Source organism: Streptopelia decaocto, assembly GCF_964273445.1.
Source record: "Streptopelia decaocto genome assembly, chromosome: 7".
NCBI lineage: Eukaryota > Metazoa > Chordata > Aves > Columbiformes > Columbidae > Streptopelia > Streptopelia decaocto.
In genome coordinates, this window is record NC_138661.1 from 5,673,154 (window position 1) to 5,686,915 (window position 13,762).

The 13,762-nt window shown below is 44.1% G+C and overlaps 1 long non-coding RNA gene across 1 annotated transcript in view; it reads left to right on the forward strand.

Moving 5' to 3' along the window:
• The window catches only part of LOC309442664, a 43,558-nt gene extending 34,351 nt beyond the window's left edge, over positions 1–9,207 (forward strand). The window contains exon 3 of the long non-coding RNA XR_014184646.1: positions 8,989–9,207. This is a non-coding gene — a long non-coding RNA (uncharacterized lncRNA). The remainder of the gene's footprint in view (positions 1–8,988) is intronic.
• Positions 9,208–13,762: the final 4,555 nt, after the last annotated feature.

Consider the following 13,762-nt stretch of genomic DNA (forward strand, 5'->3'; position numbering starts at 1 on the left):
ATCTTGCTTTTCAGAAAACGCAAATGGTTTCCATCTTAAGTGCAAAGGTGACAGCATTGAGAGAGCAGCAGCTCAACACCAAGGGACTTTGTGTGTCTGTGAGGGGAACGTCACCTCCTGGCATCTTCTCCAGCAGCAGTCCTACATCTTGTCCTCAGAGCCTGCTCACTCTAACAAATAGTTTGCCCTGGTTTTGATAGCCACCTGCCTCTCATTTTGTGCAGGTTATCCAAGGATACAAAGCAGGAGGACTTATTGTAAGAGCTGTTAGTGTCAAAGACGCGTGGGTTATCTGAGGCATGAGTTGAGAGTGTGAGAAATGGTTGATTTAAATCAAACTTGCAAAACTGTTGAGAAACGTGGTAAGCTCCTGTGAAGCCTTGTCTCCTCCTCATCCTCCCACATCCCAGTGTGTGCGAGCCCTGCCTCTGTTGGAAAATAGTACAAATAGCCAGGAACCCAGCCAGGGTGAGGGAAGGGAGAGAGGGAGTCTGCAAGAATATGAAGAAGAAAATGAGGAGGAGTTGACTTTTCTTGACATCTTCCACTGGCTGACCTTTGTCTTCATCTTCTATTCTTATTTATCAGCTCTTTGCAAATTCCTTGTGACATGTACATAGAGAGGATGCCCAAGACATACATGGATGGATGGATGGATGGATGGATGGACAGACACAAGTAGACACGCAACATATCATCTCCTCTCTATTCTCCCACTTATCCAATTTTTCAGTACAAATATGGATACCCCGTCATTTATCACTCCCTTCAATCCTGACAGCTGATGAGAAAGCGTTGTTTAGGACTCAGGGTCTTTATTTAGTTTCCTAATAAAATAATTTAAATGTATGAATTGACACAATAGATGAAGACCCGCAAATCCCACTGCTTTCTATTGCGTGTAGTTCTTCTTTGAGCAAATATATAATCACAGCCCTAAGTTATAATAATTATGTAATATTTTTGATAGAAGCAATTGGAATCTATTGTGTAGGGAAGTAATTACAGTCTACTTTAGTTCCTTTGTTTCCGAGTGGGTGGCATTTATGGGCAAAAAATTATGCATGCTCAAAAATCTTTATAAAATGTTGGATTCTCAGAAAGTCTTGGATCGCCTCAGATGTATGGGATTTTTAAGTGATAATAATCCCTCCTTATTTTCCACAATGCAAAAATGTTTATTCAATTAACCAAGAAACGTTTAGTTCTAAGGATGATAGAACAGCAAGGGAAATGTTTTCTTTAAAAAAAATAAAAAATAAAAAGAGAGTTTATAAATTTACATGTTCAAATAGGCTTCATGGGTGTGTGCATGTTCTCCCTCACACACACAGAAGATATGAGCTGCTTTTAAGATGACACCTTAAATACTGATTTTTATCCTGTAGCAATTTCATGTTAGAGGGTTCTTTCTTTTTTTTGTAATTAAATTGTTGAGAAAACCTTCACCGTAGTGACAGTGCAAAAATTGGCTTAAAGGAATAAATTAACAGCAACAGCACAAAAGAAGGAATGTTAAGCAGACTGCTACAACACTGTCTAATTTGCTTTTCCGATCACATCAGTGAAGGTCTGGAAATAACCAGACTCATTAACATTTTTATAGAAATGATAAAAGTTGCCATCCTGTCAGACATTCAGTTGGTTTATTAATTACCAGCAGAAACTTGAGATGGGAGGTGTGTTGGTTCAACTACTTAACTGCTCACTGGAGAATGTTTTTAAAGGGATTTCCTGTAGAGGAATAAGAGATGTTTGGGAAATATTTTTGAAGCTTGAAAACAAAAATGTTAAGTTTCAGTTCCTGCCATGGTCTTTATAAGTCTTTCATCAAGTGTTTGGGGGGCTGGTAAAGGATGCAGGAAGTGAGCTGAAGAGGAGAAAAGATCATAAAAACACAAATGTTTATCCTGGAGGCATGGGGTGGCTTTTTATACATAGCAAACTGAAGGGCTCCTCTTATAGCACAGTGTGCTCAATCACTCCTGCACCCGTTACAGTCATGCTGGGTGCCAAAATTAGCATTCAGGAAGCTGGAACTGGTGTTTTCCATGTCAGAAGTGGCACTTGCGTCACCTCCAGCCCTGGCAGTGTCCTTTCTCGCTATAACTTGGTGTTGACACTGGAGATTAGATGAGACATTCCCCAGCTTGGGGGATGTCTGGTGACAGCGTTTTCTTCAGGTCTGTGCTTTCTGCTTGGTTTTCATTTGCTCAGATAAAACAGCCCATCTTTGGTGTTTTTTTATGTTACCTTCTTCTTCTGTGATATTACCCTTTTAAACGGTGCTTTTCCCATCTGCCTCAATCTACCTTTCTGTAGCCAGTTGCATCTCTCGAGGTTTGGACATGTAAGAAGATTTTTTGGGGTACCACTATGATATCTCCTCCATCTCTGTGTCTCTTGTTGAGGTCAGAGACAGAAGGGGCTTGTGGGACACCAGTGGCCAGTGTTTTGTGTCCCTGTCTCTGCCATCCTGCGGTCTGAACCAAGGGCAGTCTTGCCAAAAACATTTGCCAGGGGTTTGTCGAGCCATCATCTCAGAAAGGGGATTATTTGGTGCTAGTCTTCAATTCCTACCCTCAATTTGAGTTACAGTAAAGCATGAGAACGCAGCTGGGAGTCTCTGTTATCGCTAATATTTAGTCAACAGCACCAGCTGAGAAACTGGCCCATGGCTTCATTTTCTCCTGAGTGACACGGAGGCTTAAAAACATCAGCTGCAAAGACACCTTCAGAGCCAGCACTCTGCTGATAGCACTAAGTATTTATTCTGCTTAGATCAGCACATTTCATCTGCATATCTCCCTTCTCATGGCAGGGGGTTGGACTAGATGACCTTTGAAGGTCTCTTCCAGCCCAAACCATTCTATGATTCTATGATCGGTATGCTTCCTAAAGAAAGCTTTGCAAGTGGCTTCTGAAGATGAAAAATACTGTTATTATCCTCCCATTGCGCATAGACCCACATACTTTTGCTCCTTTTGACCTGATTCCCTGCCTCCTGATCAACAGGCCAACATTTTAACTAGTGGTCATTTCCAAAATGTTCTCCTGGCCACTAGAGATTCCTTAATTTACTTTTAACTATTGCCCTGGCAAGAGCAGAATTAGCAGAGTGGTCCCAAGCCCATGCAGTGCAGATGCACGAACTGCAACCCCTCATATATCATACACGTGGGTAAAGCTTTGCTGGGTATAGACCTATGTGCAGGACCCAAAGTCAAAGCCTTTTCTCTGTATCTGAGTTGCATTTAAGACCTTTTTTTTTTTCATGTGTAAATCTTATTCTGGATGTCCACTGCTTAAAAAAGCCGTGGCCTGATAGCAAAGCCCACCTTCTTGCACATATTTTGACTAATTGCCTCAAAACATCCTGTGTTAAATTCAGGCTGTGCTTTACACCCACTTCATCAGCATTTTCTTGTACATTTTATTTCACTGGCAATCTGAAGTGAGGTTGAGAGCTGCCAGACTCCTTGGAGATAAATTAGAGGACAGAGTTTGCATCACAGCTCCCAAATTACATGGACGAGGAGAAAGACCTAACTGTTCCCCTGCCTGTGAAAAACTTCATTTTCCAGGATGGTAAGGAAACTTTGTATTGAATTAGATGGAAAACATAACTGATCAGTGTGGGAGACGGCTGAAAATTCCCCCTAAAGCTCTTCGTACAGGGTTTGGAGAGGCGGATCACTGTTGGGTGCTGTCATGCTCATCCCTGGCCACAAACTCTGGTTTCTCCCCAGACTTGAGGCTCACCTGAAGGGAGACTTTCAGGAACAGACACTTCAGGGATGTGCCAACTACATAGCTGCTTCTTACCCTATTGATATTTTGTATTGAGATTCAAATTCTTTTTGAAAGATTGCAATTTAACCATCAGTTTTATTGTAGCTGCGGAGATTTCTTAATAACTTCCTGTCAAGTGGAAAATGCAAGTTAATTTCTGATCCTAAAGAAGTGATGTGACAAAGGCAGTTTTAATGGCAATGTTTGGTACAGCCAGCTCCAAACCAGTCTGCTCCCTCAGGTCAGTGTGTACAGCTCATGCTCCCATAACCACTTCCCTGATGTCTTTCACCCCCTAAAAACAGCACTGTAATCCCCACTCAATTGGAAAAAAAAAAAAAAAAAGTCAAAATAAGTTAATAAATAATTTGTTTTCACGTGAATCTTAGAATGACCTATTTTGGCCTACTGGTTTCAAAAAGTGAAAATGCGATCCCACCCCAGGTGGCAGCTGTTAGGGCTATGCCTGAGAGATCCATAGTGGGACTTGCTTCAGCAACCTGTTGTGGTAGGACAAGGGGTGACGGTTTTAAACTAAAGGAGGCGAGATTCAGGCTAGATATAAGGAGGACATTTATTTTACAATTAGGGTGGTGAGAGCCTGGCCCAGGTTGGCCAGAGAGGTGGTGGATGAACCATCCCTGGAGACATCCCAGGCCAGGCTGGACGGGGCTCTGAGCAACCTGAGCTGGTGAAGATGTCCCTGCTCATGGCAGGGGTGGCACTGGATGAGCTTTGAAGGTCCCTTACAACCCAAACTATTCTATGATTCTATGACAACCCTCGTTTCTCCATGTGCACGTTTGTATCTGCCTGCTGCACTGTTAATAAATAACACCTTCATTTCCATGGCCTGTATGCCAAGACAGCAAGTTGTTGTCCCAGAAGCCAAACACCTCTTATGATTCATAAAAGAGTTAACAGGCAATCCTGTGCCTCGCAGGGAGACCTTTGCTACACATTTTTAATGGCCTGGGCTCTTGGTAGGTGAAAGGAAAGTTCCAAGCAATAATTCAGGTTTAAAATACTGTCTCAGTGCCAAGTAATCAGACTAGTTTTAAGTGAAGCAATTAGCAAGCATTAGAAAGGCAGTTATTTCCTGCTTGAAGGTGGTAAACTCTGTGTCTCTTATTATAATTTCTCTGGGGATGTGAGTAATGAGCTATGGGTGTTTTTTTGGGGGGGTGGGTTTCTTTTGCATGTGTGGAAATACTGGCAATGTCCTAACTCCTTGCCAGTTTACTAGATACGAATGACGATGAGGGTGGAACAAAGTCCTTACTCTTTTCTGGTAGCTTAAGCAATATGTGTGCCAAAGCCAAATAGGTGGTTTTCTCATTAGTTACTTAAATACAGGTTTTTCATTGTTGGTTCAGGCTCTCTGCCTCGCCAGATCACCTTCTTCAGAACCAGGTTAGCACTGGCAGCTGGAATGAGCAGATTGGGCAAAACCCGGTTGTTCTGCTGAATTTGCTAGATTTTGTTGGGGGATTGATGAAACACAGGCAGGGAACACATATCCCTGAAGGAGAGGTTTCTCTTCGAAACCCGTTTGATTTCCTGCCCAGGGGAGCTCTCAGACCCTGCATTTCCAAGGTCTGCAGCAGTGAAGTGGCCCCCAGTGCATGCAGCTACAACAGCAGCCTGTTTCAACGTAAGAAGGTACTTTTGGAACCAATCTGCCACTTGTCCTAACTTCTTGAACTTTACTTTGTACCAGAGAGCTGCCCTGGAAAGCTGGACCACGTCTCTCCCCCATCTTCCTTATCATAGAAATGGAGAATCATAGAATTTCCCTGTGTTGAAAGGGACCTTCACAGCTCATCCAGTGCCAGCCCTGCCATGAGCAGGGACATCTTCACCAGCTCACGTTGCTCAGAGCCCCGTCCAGCCTGACCTGGGATGTCTCCAGGGATGGTTCATCCACCATCTCTCTGGCCAACCTGGGCCAGGCTCTCACCACCCTCAGGGGCAACAATTTCTTCCTCAAGTCTGGCCTGAATCTCCCCTCCTTTAGTTTAAAACCATCACCCCTTGTCCTATCGCAACAGGCCCTGCTAAGAAGTCTGATCCCATCTTATTGGCCCCTTTTAAGTATGGGAACGCCTCAATAAGGTCTCCCCGGAGCTTCTCTTCTCCAGCTGAACACCCCAACTCTCTCAGCCTGTCCTCCCAGCAGAGCTGTTCCAGCCTCGGATCATTTCTGTGGCTCCTCTGGCCCCCCTCCAACAGGTCCATGTCTGTCCTGTGCTGAGGGCTCCAGTGTTGGATGCAGGACTAGTGCCTTTCTCCTCCACCACAGCTTTGTAAACTGGCATCCACATCTAAGGCTCCTGAGATAAATACGAAATTCCCCTGTTGGCTTTGCTGGGCTTTGAAAAAGGCCTCGGGGGCTCCAACCAAAAGCACATGCAGCCAAATAGAGGTGAGAAGTGAGGCTGACACCTTGCAAAATTGCTGGAGATGCAGGAACATGTCCCCAAAGGTTCAGCATTGCATGAGGGCAAACCACTGCCCCAAGGGGAAACCTCTGCAGGAAAAGTGAAGACCAGAAACAGACACTCTGTAATTGTTTCATTGCAATTTATTCTACTGGTTTTGACTTTGGGGAAAAAAAAACCAACACATTTTCTAAGTGAAAAGTGTGAATCTTAGGAAATATTAAAATCAGTTTGCTTTCTACGGTTTATGTTCCTTCCCCACCAAATTCAGGCAGGATGACAACAGACTGGAAAGCCTTAAAACCAAATTCTTCAACAGCATTTCAGATTTGTGAGAGCATGTGCCCTTATCTAGTACCGAGCTTGATGAGACTAGTTTTATTTTGGTAAACCTGGTTCATAAATTTGATCAAATGGCAGCTCATGCTAGCATCAGCCAAACCTGTTCTGGTAGAATTATTGCTCTGTATAAGCAAAAAAGAAAAGCACACCAAAAAAAAAGCTGGAATCTTAACCTCAGCTTAAAGACACAATGAGAAGTCTGGCAGGAAATGTGAAATTACATCCTTTTTTAGAAGTATTGGATTTTCGGGACCACAGGAAGCAGAGGGGGAAGGTCCCCCTCCCATCCCCTGGATTTTCAATCAATTTGTTCTTAATTCTTTCTCTGAACATACAGGACAACTCAGGCTTTTCTGACAGGGTGTCTAGATACTGGAGATAACTACAACTGTGCTTAAACTAATGGATTTTCTGGCTGAGTGCTGGGATAAAGAGCAGGCAAGAGGAAGAAACAGTGTCCCAAACATGCAGGACCTCAACCCAGATAGGTATTGGCAAAATAAACTCCTGTTTTGGAAAAGAGTGAAGATAACTATCTCCTTTCCAGCTGATAATGCCGCTGATGAGTCTATCAGCTCATTGAGAAGCCTGTTGGCTGCTGTTTATTTATTATCATCATGGCATCTGTGCAAAATTTGGTGGTTTTCACAGCTTTGATTGTCACACTCAGGTTTTTCTGGTGGAGGCATGAACACCTTTACAGCAATCTAAGCACCTTCCTGGTAGGTTTGAATTCACAGAGAAACAGGCCACAAGTTGAAAACTATCAGCCCACAGCTGATAGCTAGATGTGATCTTTTCCATCAGAAGATCCAACATTTGTTTTTTTAGAGCCTTTTCTGCTTCAGATGGGTATTTTTCTGTGTGTCTCTGGTCAGGTCAGACTCCTCAGAGATGGGTGCTGACTACATGCTGCTGGTCGCTTTAGTCCCCAGCTTGTGACCCCCTTCTGCCAGACACAAGGGTGAAGCTCTCATGATTGCAGATGCAGTCAAAGGGGACTTGTACTGGTACCAAGTAAAGTGCTATGGAAATAAGTACTCCAAAAAGTCAACCCTTGTGCTTTCTCAAATTAGCAGATGCTTTTAACAATGTTGACCTTCCTATCTCAGCAACTCTGTTCCCTGTCTCCAAAAACGGGGATAATAGTACCATTTTGTGGTACAGAGCTCCGCTGAAGATGCATCCGTTAGTGCTGGTGAGGTTTTCAGTCTCAAATAGAGAGCACTTCACTGGAAAGCTCAGCTCAGGGTTTGAAGATCTGCAAGTGAATGAGCATGAGAGGCTGTGTGACGAACAGGGAGAGAAATGCACAACAACCGCTTCGTTTGGGGATGTGGATCATTATGTACAGAGCAGGGTCTGATGGAGGGCAGAGGAATAGGTCTCTGATCATGTCTTTCTAGACCGCGTTATAATATATGCAGAGGCAACACGCGGATGGCGCTGTGTGTGTGTGTGTGTACGCACACATATACATGTACAGGATCTAATCTTAAATTAACAGCTCGGGTGAGGCAGTCATTTTTAACGGTGACTGTGAAATGTATATTTATCAAAAAAGAAGTAAAAAATAAAATAGAATAAAATAGAATAGAATAAAATAAATAAACTAAACTAAACTAAAATAAAATAAAATTTAAAAGAATAGGTATTTTTCTAATCCTGCTACAGAAGGATCTTCTTCTGCCATAAAAATTATCAGAACAGCAAAAAAAATAACCCATGGTTGCACTGAAATCTTAGGGCATCACATTGAGGCACAGAGCAGACTCCCAGGCATTTCAAGATGAGAATAACCAGGTCTGCTGAGGCAAACCTCAAAGGCTCAGGGCTTTACCAGGCATGAAGATCTTGGGTGTCCATCCCCTTGTCTGGAGCAGGAGACCCTCCAGTGCTGGACCCTCTGCCTGTGTCCGGGGTCTCCACTCTTTCCTGCTCACATCTGCCCCTGCCAGGACCTGCTCAATGTTAAGGTGGTTTCTGCAGCCAGATCTCTTCAGGATTGGGATGTGAAAGGCAGAGAAATGTCTGTGTTGTGCAGCTGGTGGGGCTGTAACCTCTGGCTGGCTCGATGGGGCAGCTGGTGCTGAGAGAGGGTTATAAACCTTGGATGGGGGGGACCAGTCACTGCAGGAGGTGGGATGTGAAATTTGGACACTCCTGCAAGATCTCTTTGCTTCTGCATCAGTCCTCAGATGGGAAGCAGCAAGGTTTGCTTCTCACAGCTTACATCTTGCTAGCAACATCCCCCAAACCCTCCTCACTCCCACAACCGCGGCCAAATAGAAATGTCTCTTTCTATGTATTGTTTCCAATCTGAGCATCTAAACTTCTCTGAATATCCTGCTCAAATTTCCTCATTTGAAGATCGAATCCTTTATATCCTCTATTTACTCCATTTTTCTTTCAGGTGGGCCTGATTGGTCCTTGAAATATTCCCATTACATCCAACTGATCAAGATTTTTCACAGTGTGTTCACCCGGAGTGTATCCACCTGACTTCAGCAGTGCTGCATTATTAGCTTGGGAAGCAGTGACCTTGAAGGCTTTATATTTATTTCAGCATTCCATCCATAGAGATGTTTGCTCTGATTAGACCCAGTAAATTACCCTCCACAAATGAATTATCAGCGGATTTTCTTCTATTTTTTTTCTGCCCATTCTCACACTACTCAGAATAAGCCTGAGTACATAGCTGTGTGTGTCTGGATAGCTTAAACAACTCCTTTTCCATAACACAGGACTCTAAACAGTGCACAGTGAATTTTCCTGAAAGACTGCTTATCATGGATGTGCCATTTGTGGTGTCACCCAGTCTCCAATCTGATTATCAGAACTTCTCAATAATTAAATAAATCACAAACTATTTGCAGTTTCGGCCAGGGATTAGCAAATAGGTAGCAGATCCATGGGAATATCTGTATCTGCACCCCAAATGTGGCATAGCCAGACAATGTCTTGGCTTTATGGGAAGGAGAGCATCTTTCTTATCAGTTTAGGAAAGGAGATATACAAATAATGAAAGAACAACAGAAGGTCTAAATGAAAGTCCACAAATGCTCGCCTTCTAGAATTAAGTATCTTGATTTATATAGCCCACTATTGCAGTGACCATGGCTTCTCCAGGTGAAGTTCAGTATTCTGGTAGCAGAAAAAGTGGGAATTTGGTCTTGGTATGGGAACTTCAGACACACTGACCAGTCAGGAGCAGAGCTGAAGCAAAACTTTAACATCTTCTGGTTCTGTATGAGGAAGAGTTGTGATTTTTCTGCAGCATATATAACAAGTACTTGCAAGCAATTGAGTTACAGAAGCTTAATTCTTTATCACTTTTGCCCCAGCAAGAAGCCACGTGCAACTCTGAGCTAATTGCAAATGGAAAATAAAGCATATTAGTTCCAGTCACCCTGCAGGGACATTTTGTTTTGCACTTGCAGGAGGCTAAAAGTCTACACATTGGTAGTCACTGTAGTTTACTTTGTTCACAGTAACTTTTGCTGAGCTTCCGTAACTTGATTACCTGCAGCTACATGAATATATCCCTAGGGAAGAGATGGTTATATCAGCATTTAGAAAACTACCTTTTGACTCATCTTAAAGACTAAAAATAAGCATAGATGCACGCTTGTGAAGGTGATTTTTATTCCTTGGGGGACATCTTTTCTTTGAGCAGGACCTGTAGCCTGTGCAGAGTCTGGGTTTATGCCAGCGTGCTCACGATTCCCAGCAGAGCAACCAAAAAGCCTGCTAGGACAAGCATTTACCTTGCAAGATCCAGGACTGTGCTACCTTACCTAACACCTGCGGAGCTTCCTGCAGGCTCCTCAGCTTCATCTCGCTTCTGGAACAGCAATGAATATTGCCTGCTCCCCTGCACCTCTGTCCTGGCGTGCTTCCAGTGCTGGGCTTGGGGACTCCATTGGGAGCTAATTGCATTCACAGAACAAGCTATCATTACAAAAAGCACTATTTGCTAATAATCTCCGCAGCTCCATGAGAAGGTTTTGCCCCACAAACTTGTTTTCTAGTTTGGATGGGGCTGGAATTGATGGGAGCTGGTGGTTCTGGGTACCCTGACATTTGTTTCCTTGCAGTAATTTGGATAATGCTTCTCAACTCTGGGGGAAGGAGGGTTGAGTTTTTTTGTTTGTTTTTATACGGAGGACTGGAAACTGTGATTTAATCCTTGAACTGTGTAAATAAAATCCTAAATGCAGAATTACTGGAAAAGGCACGGGGGCTACTTCAGCCAGGAAATAGCTTCATCAAATGTTTTTTGGATCGAAACTGCTCAAAGTGTATTTTACACTTTCCATGTCCAAAAAAAAGTGTTGCAATAAATGAGGATACATAATTATTTGAACTCTAGCATAAAATGCTAACATAACATTCTCATGCACCATTAGCTCTGTTTCTTTGGGGTATGTATAGCTACAGGCAATTCAGAGCTTTGGCAGGTCAGGGTAACATTTGCTTAAAACATGTTTAAGCCTGGGCTCCAGTGACCTCACTAACCAAATAGATGAAGCTAAAAATAAATGCGAGATGTTGTAGACACACAGGAGCCCCTGTTCCCCCAACTGTTTGTAAAAGGAAGAGACTGATTCTCCTGGTTTCAGTTTGTCATTGGAGATAAGAGCGCACATCAGACAGTTTGGGTGGGTGGTCCTTTGGTCTCGTTTTCTCAGACAGCAAATACTGCATAGAGATCCTCCAGAAATCCCTCCTGCTCTCTGCATTCCCATTCCCCAAATACTTTAGGCCCTTACATTTTTATGGCTAGATAACGAGACCAGACCAAATCTGTCATCTGATCCCTCTGCTAATGTAGCAGACACAGTTTTCCAATCCCAGCTTAAGCCGATTTTACTTAACTGTGACCCCTGCAGCTGATGGGAGCTGAAACAAAGCTTCTTCAGTTCAGGTCCGAGGTTTTGGACAACGTGTGACTGCTACTGTCTACAACTCCGTTTGAAAAACCATATAACCAGCAAGTCAAGATGCTGAATTCAGAGTAACAATAAATTACCTTAAGCATATAATCAGCCTTGATCACAGAAGTGGGTTTTCATTTTTGCAAACAATTTGAGAATCAAATGGAGCTGGCACAGAAAGATTTTGATAGACAACAGACAGTTGTCAATTTTCGCATGTAACATGGACAAAAAATGGTTTCAACAAAGGTTTGGATGTGTTGTGCTATGGCACACGAAGACGGTCCTCCACAGGTCTGGATGGATCTGATTCATCTGATGCTACATAAAGCAGAAGGTGGCAATGGCAGCTCATCGTGAAGGTGAGAAACCTTTGTGTTGACATGACTCTGATGGCCAGAGCTGTTTCCTTCAGTCTTCACCCCAAGATGAGACTGTGAGGTGTGTTTATGAAGGTTACCAGAGCACTGGGAGAGTTCATGACAGGTGGTGCAGACATACCCAGGCCAATTACAGCATCAAAGATACCATCAAGACACCTAAACAGACTGAATTTTCCCTAAGAAAAATGAATATACGACTGGACAAGTTGTGACAGTTAATGTTGGCGTGGTGATCTCTTCAATGTGGTGTGTTGTGGGAATAGCACGTACTTGTTGTTCCTTCCCCTCTTAATTAGATGTGGCCTTTTAATAATGAGGCTGTCAGACGCAAAGGGCCCTGGGCTGGGCAGGGACATTGGCCATTCCCACCGCGGCACCGTTCCTCAGGCTGAGGCGGTTTCCTCCTCATATTTGGAATGGGGTCTTGGCGGGGGGAGGCAGGGTTCTTTAGAGGATATTTTAGATGATTTTTCCTGCTGGCAAAAGATGAGGAAAAGCTTCCAGAATGAGACCTGACCTTTTGCGTGCCACGGCACGGGCTGCCAGTGAGGCCCGTCAAATTCCTCCCTAATGAGGAAGAACTTTGTTTTTGTGCCACAGCCGAGTTCACTGAGAATAGCCCCATTTTCCCGCCGATCAGCTGGAAAACTTCCTCTCTCGGGGCTTCTGTGGGCTCTTCTGGCCGACAGCTCATCCCGTCCACCTGTGTGTGGGACCCTAAAGCACACCACCCTATGGGACTTTCTGCCCAGAAGCAGCTTGGTCTCTCCAGTGCTTCTTCCCTGGGTGACCCCAGGGTCCTTCACAGCTGACAATCAATTTGAGGAGGTCCAGGAGCTCTGAATAAACCCCAAAGCCCCAAGGTATATCTGATCTGCCTCTAATATTTCTTAAAAGAGCCAAGAAGGCCCAGATCAACCTAGTGTAGGGTGAGTCTGGGGTGTGCAGACAGGTCTTTCCTCCAGGAAAGGCAGAGATGTCTCCTCCACTGCTTATTCCCTGTCCTGTGCCCCAATCCCAACTTTATGCAGTCAATTCCCTTTGCTCTCCACTGTACTCATCCTCCCTTCATCCCTCCATCCCTCTTTCCTTGCCCTGGAGCTGGTAGCTGCTGAGGAAGATGAAGGAAACTTGCATGTTGCAGCAGAAGGGATAACCATGTTTTCCTCACTCCAGGCTGAAATTCAGCCTGGCTCATTTTCACCCTCTGCTCTCCTGTGATCATCTCTGATGAACTTTACAGGCTAACCGCAGTGTCAGCTCAGCTGTGTACAAATTTGTAATACAGGTGTGTAAGGAAAACCCCCAAACATATCCCTTTTTGTAAACAAATGAAAAAAAAAGACTAGTGGGAATGTGCCAGCTGCAATAGCTGCAACAAGGGGAATGGCAAACACTTGGAACTGGGGTGTGAAGGATGAGAAGAGTTTCCACCAGGGATACTCTGGGATGCAGGGAAGGTGAAAAGGGAGAGGAGAGGGCTGAAGACACTTGACAGAAGGGAGATGGGAGAGGGGGTTCATTGTCCCACTGTCCCTGCTGGTGGGGCTTGCTGAGGGTGGGCTGGAGTTCGAGATTTGCACTTAAAACTTTGCTTCCTTGGCCTCGAGTCCCATTTCTGCTTTTGGCCAAATCACCGAGCCTGGCTGCATCTCATCCACAAGAAGGTATTTATTGCATGAATCTTACACAAATAGCTGCATTCTCAGCCCTGAAGGGCGTGAGCACAAAAGCACCAGGGACTGTGTGCGCAGCCCAAATCCACCATATACCCTTTTCTTTCCTCTGTGAATAACAAGGGTGAACCGTGTTTGCTATATCGCAACATGTCTGAGAGGGCTGACACGTTTCACCAAGCAGGTACAAA